We start from the raw sequence: 14,164 nt of genomic DNA, 5'->3' as shown, positions 1-14,164 counted from the left end.
CTGGCAGTCGCCCCCTCGGGACCCTCTCAGGCGGAGTTCAGAGCTGCGAGTGGGGGAGAGAGGAGAGGCCAGTCTGCAGAGGAGGTCACGGCCTGGCCTTGTAGGCCCAGGAGTGACTGTGGAGAATCCAGACTCCTCTCCTCACCGCACCACCTCAGCCCTGAAGCGACCAGAGAGGAAGTGTTGTAAGACCGCCGGTGTTTACCTGCTCTCTGTTGACAGTCAACCAGGGGAGGCAATTTAATAGGTCTGTGTCTCTCTGTCATGGGTGTCAGTGACCAGAAAGGCAGAGGCCAAAGAGCAAAGGGGAGGAGTGGCCCTCCAGGCCCTCTTGCCAGGAGGAGATCCCGCCCCTCCCAGTACTCCCTCCACCACACCCACACGTGGTCACTTTGGACCCCGAGGTCTAATAGTTTTAACAGTAATGAGCTCACATTCATCTAGAACTTCCCTACTCCCAGAGAACAGCTACCTATTTTATTGGACCTTGACAGTGATGCTGGGAAGGGCAGGCATCAGAATTATGCCAAATGTAGAGATGAGCAAACAGTTCAAGGGTGGACTGACTGGCCAGCGTTCTGCAGCTAGTAAGTGCGTGAGCCAAGTGAGATTGGAAGCCGGTTCCTCTGACTCCAAGCCCATAGTGTGTAGGCTTCGACCTTGAACCAACAGGAAAGTACCAACTCTCACTCAGAAGCCAGCCAGGCCAAGAGCGTGGATTTGGAGCAAGGGTACACACGCAGTGAGTGCGAGTGATCTGAGAACCAGAATTTCTGTCAAGGCTCTTAAAATATTGACATCATGGAAAGTTGTTGATCTTTAGAAGGAAAGATCATTTCGTTTATGGCAAGATTCAATGCATTCAGTTATTCATTCATTCATTTATGCATTCATTCACTCAAGTAGATATATTGAGCACTATTCCATGTCCAATAGATGCAAGCCAATTTGCCAAAAATTAGTGCACCCCCAAACCCAATCTGCTGAGTAGTCAGTTCACTCAATTTATCAATTAAATCAATTTCTCAAATGACTACTTTACTGCTTTGACCAAATTTACCCATTGTAATTATAACAGCTTGAACACTAACAATTAAAATGTTGCCCAAACAGAAATATGTAAAAAGTAAAAATTTTCCCCTTGAAGCACCACTTTTCCAGGCAAAATTCCAGCCTCTAACTACATGATAAGATTGTTTTGGCTACATCTGGTTTCTTGACGCACTTTTGAACGTAAGTGCATATTTTCAAACTTGAAACATTTGAATGTTTCTACATCAGTTTCTCAAAGGGGCTTTAAGCCTGAGCTTCATAGAGGCAATGTAAGATGTGGTCACACAGAAGAGCGGGACCTGGAGCCAGTCTCCCTGGTGTGTAAGCCCAGCTCTGCCACTTTCTTTAGAAGCAACACCTTGGTCAAGTTACTTGTACATACCTGATGTGACCTCAGCCATATTATGAGCAAACACTGGGGGAAAAACACATCACAGTAATAATTTCTGGGTGGTGGGATTATAACTTCATTACTTGCCTTTCTTATAGCTTTTCTATATGTCTTATTTTAAGACATCATTTTAGGAATTTTAAGTGTCCCTGTAGGAGAGGAACTGCGCCGGATAGATTCGTGTATGCCGTTTTATTTAATCATAATAAATGCACAGGCATTTTATGAAGAAACTGAGGCTCCGAAGCGTTAAGTAACTTGTATGTGCCCCGCACCTCGAAGGAGCTGCCTCCCAGGCTGCTTGACTTCAAAGCTCATGCTAAATGTTTCTCCCCCTGGCTCAACCTAAGGGTCCTTTTCTGTGAAATGGGAGTGACATCTGCATCTCAAAATATGGAAGGAAGATGGAGTGAGACGAATGAAAGCCCGCCGCCAACGACGAAGCCCTCTGCAAACACTGGTACTAACAGGTGGCACGGGTGGCAGTCCCTGTGCCGCTCGCAGGCTCTGTGCGTCTCACGGCCCTTCAGTGTCCCAGCGGCCCTGTGAGGCAGGCGGTCGTTACTGTCACCATTGTACAGGAAAGGCTACTGAAGAACACAGAGGGTCGCACGCCAGCGTCACACAGTTGGACATGACATTAATTATCTAGATGGGAGCCTCTCCCAGTCTCCTCACGCATGCAGTCCTCGGGGTACACCCTACAGGAAGTCAGGTAGTCCCCCTGGCTCACTAGGGGGTGAGCGAGGGGTGAGAGGTCAGAGATCAAAGGTCAAGTGTTAGATCCGTGCTCTTTCTGGTACCTGTTGACCGTGCTTTCCAGGGAGGGACTGTAGGGGACAACCGCGAACTCCAAGGACACTGCTGCCACCTGCTGTTCACACATCCTCCATCCAAGGGCGTGTCCCCAGTGCCAGGCGACTTCGGGGCAAGGCCCTTAGCTGCTCTGAGTCTGTCTTCATCCGTAAAATGAAGACAACAATAATATCTGCTTCATACAGTTGTTTTCAAGATTAAATAAGATTCCATTTCTCTCTACAGTCTACTTTCCTACCAGAAAAAAAAAAAAAATATATATATATATATGTAAAGGCAAACTAGGATGGGGAACAAACATCTCTAAATGCCTAAAATCACCTCTGCTTACATTAACATTTTTAACAATTAAAAAAAAATTTTTCCTAGTAAAGCATTCCCCTTTATATTTTGCTACTGATTTTGAATTTTTCAAAGTTAAGTCTCAGATCATTTTCTGTGCATTTTATTCAGAGTATTTGAACCAGAATATGAAATAGTGAAAAGGGTATCTGACTTTTTCTTAATGGAAAAAGCTTTCATAACTAAAATTGCCCGTTCCATGTGAGGCTGTCAGAATTATTTCCAAGATTCTGGTTCACAAGTTTCTTATCACTTCTTTCAGGCAAGGCGTCTAGCAAATGGGCGACATAAAACTGAGGAAACTGGAATGGGCTTTTTCCACTCAAGTTCCCTTGGGAACTGATGTAAACAGCAGAGCTGAAACCCTGGCTCCCTCTCAGCAGCTATAAACATCACACCAGGTTCTGTTTGCCTGGAAATTCCTTCTGACTGGATCTAGATGCCAGCGGTTGGACGATGATAACTTTCACGTTGCCAACCTAATATTCCTGACTGGAATACTTGCAACTTCTATTGCTGGTGGAGCTCAGCAAAACTGAAGCTCTCTACTGGTGAATCCTGGCAAGAATGCGTGACCTATTCCAGGACTATCCACTCTACTGCACACTGTACGCCTGGATGCGATGCGGCCTCGGGGGGCGGGCCGGGCTGCCCTCACCTCGAAAACGGAGGCTGGGCACCCACTCCCTCTCCCACCCTCTGGGTATGTGCGTTTTAACCACAACCACCTTAAGCTACGTGTGCTTCTGAATGACAGCTGAGCTGTAATAGGCAAATACACAAAGAGCTGTGTTCAGCTAGGATTCTGGATTATTTTTATTCCCAAATTGCCTTTAATATAGTTATATTATAAACAGAAAACTGGCCTTTCAGGGTGCAGATATTCTTCTCAGCTGAATCTAGTTACTCTACAGACCACTTCTTTTTGGAACAGGGAAGCAGTTATGGTCTATTTGGAGAAGCTAATGATTTCCCATTTCCAACAGAAAGAAGTTGCAAAAGAATTTTATTAAGCACCACAATGTTCAAATATGATGCATTGCAGTTTGAAGAAACAGATACTATTGCAGGAAAAAATCTTGAGTTCCTGAATCTTCACTATGTTGTTCTGTGCTGAGATGTCACTCTTGTCTAGCCTCAGTGGGAAGAATCATAAAGTGACAATTAAAAATGTCAATGTCTGTCTTACTACCAACTTGCCTTTGACTAGCATTTTATACTTTTCAAATTACTTTCACAGCCTTTATCAAATTTGAGCTTCACGACAACTCCACATGGCAGGTGGTGCATGTGGGATTAAAATGTGACCATTTTATAGGTGGGGACATTGAGGCCCAGAAAGCTAAGTGATGTGCCCAGTTCACACAGCTAATAAGTGAAAGAATTGCAATCTGGTGCATGAAACCATGGCAAGCCACATACAAGTTCGCTGAAACAAAGGAGAGAAAAAATTTTTTAATTTTTATTTATTGACTTTAGAGGGTGTGTGGGGGGGAGATATCAAAACATCAATGTGAGCGAGAAACATCGATTGATTGCCTTCCATCTGTGCCCCAACAGGGAATCAAACCTGCCACCTTTTGGTGTATGGGACAATGCTCCAGCCAACTGAGCTACCAGGCCAGGACCAGGGAATTTTTTTATATAGAGGGGAAGAGGAAGCTGGGAGGGCTATTGCAAACAAAGAGCTCTCCCTTTGTGCTTCACGATGGACATAAGGCATGAGAGCTCCCCTTTCTGGCCTCCCTACTTCACTTTAAATAAGGTTTTTTATATCAATTTTTACATATTTATCAATATTTATGTCTAGCCTTAATGGGAAGAATCATAAAGTGACAAGAAATTAAAACTGAGAAATCTATTTACAAATTTATTTTTAAGTGACAATACTAAACCCCAATATATCTTTTTTTAAAAATATGTTTTTATTGATTTTTCTTAGAGAGAAAGGGAGAGGAATAGAGAGAAACACTGATATGAGAAAAACATGAATCGGCTGCCTCCTGCATTGCCCTCCACTGGCGATCAAGCCAGAAACCCAGGCATGTGCCCTGACCTGGAATTGATCCTGTGACCTCGTGGTTCATGGGTGGACACTCAACCACTGAGCTACGCTGACTGGGCTAAACCCATTATATCTTAACATAGCTGACATTTTTAATGAAAATATATTTGTATGTTGAAGCTCTAACCCTTAGTGTGACAATATTTGGAGATAAGACCTATAAGGTGGTAATTAAGATTACTGAGGTCATAAGGGTGGGGCCTGATACCGTTGGATTAGTGTTATAAGAAGGGACAGAGGAGACTGCCATGTATTCTAGCCAAGAAGAGGGCTATCACCAGAACCTGACCTTATTGGCATCCTGATCTCAGAGAATGTAAATGTCTGTTGTTTAAGCCACTCAGCCTATGACATTTTATTAGCAGTTAGAGCTTACCAATAGAAGCACTGGGCTAATACTTAATACCCCCATTTATTCATTTGGCTCCCAATGACCTGAGACTTATTTATGCTATTCTCATTAATTTTGTACCTATATCTCTTTAATCTTCACCATCCAAGTAAGTGGGTAATGATTTTTTAATGTTTTATAGATAAAATTAGAATAATGAATTCTTCAGATTACAGAATCTAAAGCAGAAAAGTCCAGATCTGGGTGGTCTTACATGAATCACTTACCCTTTCTGGGCATTAATCTCCCAATCGGTAGAATGGGGATCTTATTAGTTCCTACTTTACAAATTGCTTATGAGGATCTGAGTAGCTGCCCAAAACCCCAAATGGGAGGTGTAGGCCCTGGCCAAGCAGGTCAGAGTCGAGATCTTGTTCCTTGACACCAGAATTAGGGAAGACCAGAAAGGAGAGAGCCAGAGGGATGATCGTCCACCTTCTGAAACAGCATAAGGTTCCAGTGCTAAGACAGGGTGTGGGGATTAGGCTCAAACAGGACACATGGGCGAGTGCCTATAGGTATAAGGAGTGTGCTAAAGCAGTAGAGCAGACGACATGACAGAACTGAAGTGGCCACAGCTTGCCTTGTGGGCCATCAGGAAAGATACAAATGGAGTGAGTTGGGGTGACTCACATCTCACGTGGTAATGAATGAAATCATTACCAAAGGCATTCGTTAGTTTGTTTTTTAACACCCCTGCCCTGATGCAGACTGAGAATCACAGAAGTTAATGATGCAGTAGGGTCAGGGGTCAGGTGTACAGAGATCTCAACTATGAGATACAGGAGCCTTAAATGTCCATGGGATGCAGTAGCTAAAAATGAAGCATTAATTTGCTGTCCTCATTCCTTCCCCTTTTTATACGTATAATTGAACAAAAACAGTGGCCTGGTTCAGAATCCACTGGCCAGGCTCCCTGTTTCGGAGCCTTCATCCCAGGGTCCACACTCCTTTCCCCACTGCCCCTCTGCTGAGCTGGGAGGCCAGATCTCTGACCCTTGGGTAGCAGAATCTCACAAGATGTTCCAAAGGGGCCCAATTCACTTTAACCAGTGACTTTAATTAGAATATCCAAGTGGTGCCACCAGGATGCTTAGGACCAGAGACTCAAGTTTAAAAGCTTGGGAACTCACTCCCCATGAAGCAACCAAATGTCTTGAAATAGAAAAGCATGCTGAGAGAAAAAATGTTTATGCAGAGTCTCATTATACCAGAGAGTCTTATAACTGAAAAGGAAAAAGATTCTGAGACATACCCATTAAAGACATCCAATCTGCAGCAATGAGGCAGAGATTGTTCTGGATTCTGCTGGCTTTTGCACCCTAGAGTTATTTGGTTTGAATGACTGCCAAATCCTAAAGTTCAAAAGACAGGGAAAAGGGACTAGCATTCTTGGGGTTGGATTCCCAAAATTCTCCAGTTTATTGTAAGCCTCTCGCACTAAGGTCAGCCCCCTCTGGCTGGCGGTTTGGGTTGTGACAGCTCCTCCTCCTCCTATGAGGAATGTTCCCTGTGCATCCATCTCTGCCTGCAGCCATGGTAACCTCCCGCTTCCCATCTCTCCCCTCCTCCCACCCGGTGATCACAGATCAGATGGCACTTCCCAAGGAAGTTTCCCTTGAGGACCCCCAATCTAGGGCAGATCTCACTGTTTTAAGTTTTCATTAGCCATTTTTCTTTCCTTAAGAGCAATTACCTCCACTTTTAATTACACATTCCTAAGTGTGATTATTTTATAGAGATCCATCTTTCCTACTGTTCTCTAGACTCCAGGAGAGCGGTGGCAAGAATGCTCACCATTGTATCCCCAAGCCCTTACCCAGTGCCTGGCATATCACCGAACATTTTTGGAATGGACTTCAGAGAGGTAGACACTGAGTGGGAAACAGACAACTGTGAATCAGAGGTAATTTTTTTTTTTTAAAAGATCAGCACATATGAGGCTAAGGTAAGTTATTCCCCAAACTTTAAGACAAGGTTACTCATAAAAATCAACACATAATGGATGAGATCATCTGTACACACAATACAGAAGTAACACAGTCCACAGAGGAAAGGCATAGTGAATTTTGGAACCCAGAGTATGTAGTTAAAAATCAGAGCAGTAGGGAGAGAAGGGCAGGGAGCAGAGAGGTCCTGGGTCAAACACTGACTCTAGAGACTGGTGGGGGGCATGGTCAGTGAGACCGCATTAATGGGCACAGTTAAAAGGGACCCAGGGTGAGACAGTTCCCATCAAGCAACCATAAAAGATGATTTGTAAATGTGCCAGGGATAGGGAGGTGGGAGCCACCCAAATCTGTAGGTAAAGAGCAGTAACTGGCAGTCGTATATGGTCTGCCTGATGAAAGGGCACGGAGTCTACAAGAAGGGAGGCCTGGGTGTCAGGAGTCCCCACTCCCTGTTTGTTGGAGGATTGGTGCCCAGTTGGTTCACAGTTGGCTGATGATCCTGTCCAGGGAGATCATCCACACTTGGTATTCTGGTCTCAGGTTCCCCAAGCAGCCTCTGATCATAGGCTGGCCTTACACAAAGTCTTTAGGGGAGAGAAAAAACTGGCCAACAGTAGTAGGTTGAATAATGGCCCCCCAAATGTTCACATCTTAATCCCTGGAACCTGTGGATATATTACCTCACATTGCAAAAAGGACTTTGCTGATGTGATTAATAGGGAGATAGGGAGATTATTCTGGATTAATTAGATAAACCAAATGTAACCACAAGGGGGAGGCAAGAGGGGGGAGAGAGAAAAAGGGGGGAAAGAGGGGGCGAGGATAGGGAGAGAGAGAGACTGATAGATGCAGTGCTGCTGGCTCTGAAGATAGATGAAGGGCCAAAGAATGAGGGAGGTCTTGAGAAGGTGGAAAAGTCAAGGAAACGATTCCCCTCTAGAGCCTAGAAGGAATGCAGCCCTGCCCACACCTCGATTTTAGACAAATGAAACTAATTTCAGACTTCTGAACTCCACAACTGTAAGATAATAAATGTGTAGTTTGAAGCCACTAAATTTGTGGTAATTTGTTGCAGCAGCCATAGAAAACTAATACACTAACTAACACGAATATCTGGTTAACAGATTAGTACCCAGATCATACATGAGTCTCTGGAGAATTTAGTTGTTTTCATTCATTTCCCCTGGGCCAGATCACTGCTAGGGGCGTAGATCAATCAGATTTCTGGATCTGCTGAGAACCAGTGCGGCTGACCTCAACTCCCTTAAGGTCCTTCTTCCTGGGAAACCTGGCCTGGCCGGAGGAACAGTGCTGGCTCTTCTTGGTAAAGACCACACTGTTCACTGATAGTTACTCATTATGTGTAGGCTCTTAGGTGAGCTCTTGGGAATATAGACATTGGTACTGGAGAGGCCTGGATCCAAATCCCTTCTCTACGCCACTCCATAGTCACACGATCATAAACAAGTGACTTAACTTCCTCCAATGATGGTTTCCTAAACTGTAAGATGGAGATGAGGATTTCCTAGTCTATAGTGTTGTTGCATGGATTAATAGAGGTAATGTGTCGCCTAAGGCCAAACACAGGGTCAGGGCCAGAGCAGGTTGCCCCCTTTCTCCTTCCTCCCCCTACTCCCATGAGTTGCCCCTGTGCCCATCTCTTTTTATGCCAGACTCTTCAGCTACTTCCTCTACAGCTTTGTAAGCCCCATGGTGGCCCTGTCTTTTGATAGCCCCGGGACACAGTGATGACCTCAGTGATCACACTCCCAGCGTCCTGATGTTTCAGTTGGGTTCCCCCAGAAGTCGCACCTGAGACAAGGATTCCGCTACAGGTGGTTTGTCTGGGAGGCCGTCCCAGGAAACACCTGTGGAGAGGTGAGACAGGGGGACAAAAGATGTGTGAACATGCAATCTACCACTGTGCCCATCTGGAGCTTAACCCCCAGGGAACTCTGTGAGACAGTTATCCCACCCAAGGGACAAGGAAACTGAGGCATACACCTAGTCTCATCGATCTTTTTATGACACGGGGCATCGCATTAATGCCCGGATACCCCTTGTCTGCAGTACGCACGTTCAGGACGGGCTCCAGTGCCAGAGAATCCTCAGGCACAGGCGTGCAGGTGCTGGCAGCTGGGAGGGGCAGCATGGGGATGTTGGTGGGACACCAGCAGCCTCGGCCTCGCCTGAGGAGCATCTTGCAAATGCATGGCTTCCTGGTCAGAGCTTCCGCTCTGGTATTGCCCTTTCCTTGACCAACAGTCAGCTCAGCATGCCAACTGCATTGTTCAGAGCTAACTAATCCTAGTCGCAGTCTCTTTCAATTTGCAAACTGACAAACGAAGGGACTTTATACTTGTCTTTTTATTTGGGACAAGAAGAAACACCATTTCCCAGGCGAACCAAAGGCTGCCTTCTCTGGTATGTGCTTTCTATTATACTTTCAAATATCCCACATAAGTACCTCTATTTGGCAAGTTTTAAAGCTATAGTCTGAAAATATTAAAGGGTGTGTAAGTCCAAGAAAAACTTTTCATCAGCTTTAAAATCTCTAATTCTTTCCCACCCAATCACATATAGGTTGCACCCACCTCAAGATGATCGTTATGGCCTTCTTATCATTACCTGAGGATATTATAAGACATCCAGATAATCAGGAACCCTAATTAATAACAGTCTGGATAGTAGGGGCATCACCATATTAAATGCCTGCCCATCATAGGCTGGGTAAAGTGCCCAGCCCCGGAGAGCCAACTCTGACACCCCAGATGCTACTCATGATTAAGCGATATGTACAGAGTGCCTACTAGGTGCAGAGCACTGTGCTGTGCTGTGAGGCACACAGAGAGGCTTGAGAAAGTTTCAGAAAGAAAGAAATTCTCTTTCCCAAAACAACTCTGAGCCTATTCCAACTTCCACTATTAATCCCTTTTGTTTTCCCCCCAGGACGCATCCAGCATCCTTTTATACACTGAACTTCTCACAGTGGGGGATGGAAGTCCTGTACCATATGGCGGAGAGGGGCCTGAGTTCCTGTTGGTGTACAGAGAGGCTCAGAGGGAAATAATTAGCCTGAAGTGACCAAGCCCACAGGCAGTAGAGCTGGGCCTGAAATCCTTGCCTCTTGTCCCTTCTGCCTGCTTCCTTCACATTTTAAGCTGTTGTCTGACCTTCACACTTGAGGGTGGATTAATCAGGGGCTAGGCTCTGAGACAGCTTCCTAAGAGCGATCATTGGCACAGTGGACTTCACCAGCTGCCTCCACACTTCACTTTGCAGCTGGTGATCTTTGTTCCAGTGAACCTGGCAGACCCTCTGCTGCCTAAACCCCTCTGAACACACTCCTGTTTAGCACTGTTTCTCCTCTAACCACTGTATCAAAATCCTTCGGGAAAATTGTTTAAAATGTTCGTTCTTGGGCCCTGGACCTGCTGAAACAGAACCCATCTCTGGAGCTATGGCCAAGGAAACTGCCCACACTTATAACAAGCCTTCCATGTGTTTCAGGTAACACTGAAGTTTGAGAACCACCAGCCTATGAACTGAAGCCCAGAACCCTCAGTGTGGCTTACAAGGCCTGCACCATCCGGGCCTGCTCCCTCTGGCCTCCCCTCCACCAGCCAGGTTGAACTATTTACTCCCTGTTCTAGAAACAGGCCTCACATTGTCAGCCTTTGCATCTTTGCACACTCTGTTTCCTCTCCCTTGTCTTTCTTTCACCAGTTCTACAGGGCGAATTCCCTGTTCCTTTTCCAAGACCCTCCTGAAGTGTCCCTTCCTCTCTGTCACTTTTATTAGCTCCTTCCCTAGGAAGACTCACCTGCTCTCTCCTCCCTTCCCGTAGCTATTGACATCTGCCTCTATCGTAGCACTTATTGTATTAATGAGGTCTAAGTCTGCACCTCGGTCCAGGGCTGCTAGGAGCACACATTTTCCTTTGTGCATATTAGGGAAAGGAGCCCCATCTTCCAGAGGAGGTGGGTTTTAGCCCCCTGCCCCCTCCCAGGCACCCTCGTGCAGGGGGAGCATACTTGACCATGTGCAGGGCCTCTCCACCTGTCCTCTCTGCTGTGAGTTCTTGAGTGTTTGCCTGTGCTTGTTCATCTTTGTATGTCCCTAGCATAGAAACTGGTCCCCATAGTGACTCGCTATAAAAGGTTTTATAAACTGAATTGAATGTGGCCTGTGAGCGTAGGCAGGGTCGCTCCACACACACGTCACCAAATGCTGTGAATTGCAGAAGGTCCTCAGAGCAGCAGAGGCAGGATGAAAAATGTCATCTGTTCTGCTCTCCATGGATTCTGGATATTTTAACATCTGCAGCTGGAAATTGTTTAGAACTGAGAGACTAAAATAGATGCCTACAGCATTCTGTTGCCTCATTCTTTGCTTTTGGGACCTAAAAACAATTTTTCCCGCTTCCCCAGGATGCAAATCTGTCTGGGGCTGGTTGTTATTAAAACCAGAGGAGGAATTACCTGGCTGAAAGACCCTCCATTGGATCCCTTCTGCTGCACCACTTGCTCATCAGTGGAGTGTGATATGGTCACACTCTCCTGGCTAATCCAGGAGACACAGTCAGCTGCAGCAACAGAGCTAAGAGCAGTGTTTCAGACTCCCTGCTGACCTGCAGAGATGAGACATGGAAGCGCTGCAGGGTTTGGTTTGGTCCCGCTCCCAAGTTTTAAAATTCTCGTTGCTACAGTGAGACGGCACTCATGTATGACTTGATCACTTTCTTTAAAAAGGTCATTCTGACATTTCAAGACAGGACTATTTGTTAACTTTCCTCCAGTCCCAATGCAGGGGAGACATGGGCTGGCTCTTTAGATGACAAGAATTAAATTCCTATTTTGTCTTTAATCACTGAGCAGTGACCAAACAATTAAGTTGACAGGTTGAGGGAAAGTGATGTGGGGCGGAAGAAAAACTGTACAAGTATAAACTGGAAGATTAGTTTACAGGTAGCAGGAAAAGATCTAGGGACTTTAGTAGTTGACATCTTGTTTTTTTAACTAAAAATATTATTAGAAGGGAATAAACAGTTCTAACCTCCACTCCTAATGAGCCAGTCTATTCGCTGAAGTTTATATTTTATCTTTTTACAGGTTGAAGCACACTTACTTTTCATAGCAAAACTTTGGTGCCATTATTATTAGCCCTAACCTACAGATGAAGAAATTGAGGCTCAGAACTCATCACCCAAATTCAAACCCATCAGACAAAGTAAGTCCTCCATGTCTTTCATGGCTTGATAGCTCTTTTGTTCACTGCTGAATAACATTCCATTATCTGAATGTACCACACAGTTTATTCATTCACCTGCTAAGGGACTTCCTGGTTGCTTCCAAATTTTGGCAATTATGAATAAAGCTTCTGTAAACATCCATGTGCAGGTTTTTGTGTGGACATAAGTTTTCAACTCCTTTGGGTAAATAACAAGGAACGCGATTGCTGGGTCGATGGTAGGAATATGTTTAGTTTATAAGAAATCTCTAAACTATCTTCCAAAGTGGGTATACCATTTTGCATCCCCACCAGCAAAGGAAGAGAGTTCCTGTTGCTCCACACCCTCACCAGCATTTGGTGGTGTTGGTGTTCTGGATTTTGACTTTTCTAATAGGTGTGGAGCGGTATCTCACTGTGGCTTTAAAAAACATTTTGTTTTCTATCAACCCATTGTTTTTTAATCAGGGAATGGCCTCTCTTTTTAACTATTCTTATAGATTGTTCTATTGCTTTCTTTTGTCTAAGGTGATTTCACTTTGTGATTATTGATTTTGTTGCCAGTCTTTCTTAGAAATATTTTCCTTCATATGTTTTGGAAATTTAATTTGAAGGTTTATTTTTAGTGGAAAAAATTTTTCCTCCTTTCATGTTCTTCTTCTCCTTTTCCTTTCTCTGTCTTCTCACTCCTCTTCCTGTCTAGTGATTTACTTTTTTTCTATCTGGTTTTTGTGGTTCCCAGTCCAGAGCCAGCTAGAACATTGGAGCTCTGGGCTCCTGACTCATGGTGGTAGTAAAGACCCTGCCAAAATGTCTGCTAGCTGCTTGGTCAGGTTGCCTCCTAGGCACTTGGCTTGCATGGAGAATATTTATTCTCTGTTACGTCCACAGAAGCCATACTTTGGGTGGCCTCTAATCTACCTGCTTCTAAATTGGTGGAAGTCCATCCAGACATGGCTTTTGTTCTCTCTATGCCTTTGTGTTTCTATTCCATTTCTGATCTAAGGAGAGGTACAGAAGAAGGCACAAAATATATATGTACAGTTTTTAAAGCAATGATAAAGTCAGCACTTATTGTAACCACCACTGACTGTCTTTTACATTCTTTCTCTTTATACCCTTTCTCTCATTGTCCTGTGCTTGCAGTAGTGGGACCCCTATGGTAGGGACCTCTAATGCCATCTGGACGGAGTGCAGCAGTCCACTCTAACTGCAGGTGGTGCTCCAGAGACCTCTGTGAGTTGTGTTGACAAATCCCCTGGTTCCTGGAAATACTCTGGTCTCTTGGGGTTGTGGGCTTTGTGAGCAGCTCCAGCACCTTATAATCATTTAGCCCCAGTATCTTCTGACCAGGTGTGCTTACCATTATTGCCTTTTCCCTTAAATTATTAGCTCAAGGTGTTTACAGCTTTTTCTCCTGACAGCAGCTTATCAATTCAAGCCTGTGAACTCTCTATATATTCCACCTGCAAGAAACGACAGGATCATTTTATATACTGGATATATTGCCCCAGTACCTAAGGCCAACAAGCTTTCAAAAATCTTTCAGAAATGTGTATGTGTGCACATCCCTAAGTATAAAGAGAAAATTGTAAAATTGGAGTGGACATTTAATCATTTTCAAATTTAACATTATGCCATTAATTGTCTAATTAGGATTATACACATTTTACATTTTGTAGCAATTTGAGGTTAGATTTTTTTATTTCACAAGAACCTGATTATCTACAGATGGCTACCTGTAAATTATGTGAGTTATTTTTGGATTAAAATTTTTCAAGTGCAAATTTTTAAAAACCTTTCTTTACGACAACAAAAAATGTAATATAAGGCCTGGATATAACTTAATACGTTTGATGTGATGTGGAGCTAGAGCTCCGGAAACAAGAGATTTTTACAAGAGCCTTATGAGCTGAAATGAGACA

Source organism: Miniopterus natalensis, chromosome 1, assembly GCF_054644295.1.
Source record: "Miniopterus natalensis isolate mMinNat1 chromosome 1, mMinNat1.hap1, whole genome shotgun sequence".
Taxonomy (NCBI): Eukaryota; Metazoa; Chordata; class Mammalia; order Chiroptera; family Miniopteridae; genus Miniopterus; species Miniopterus natalensis.
Note: the sequence above shows the minus strand (reverse complement) of the source record.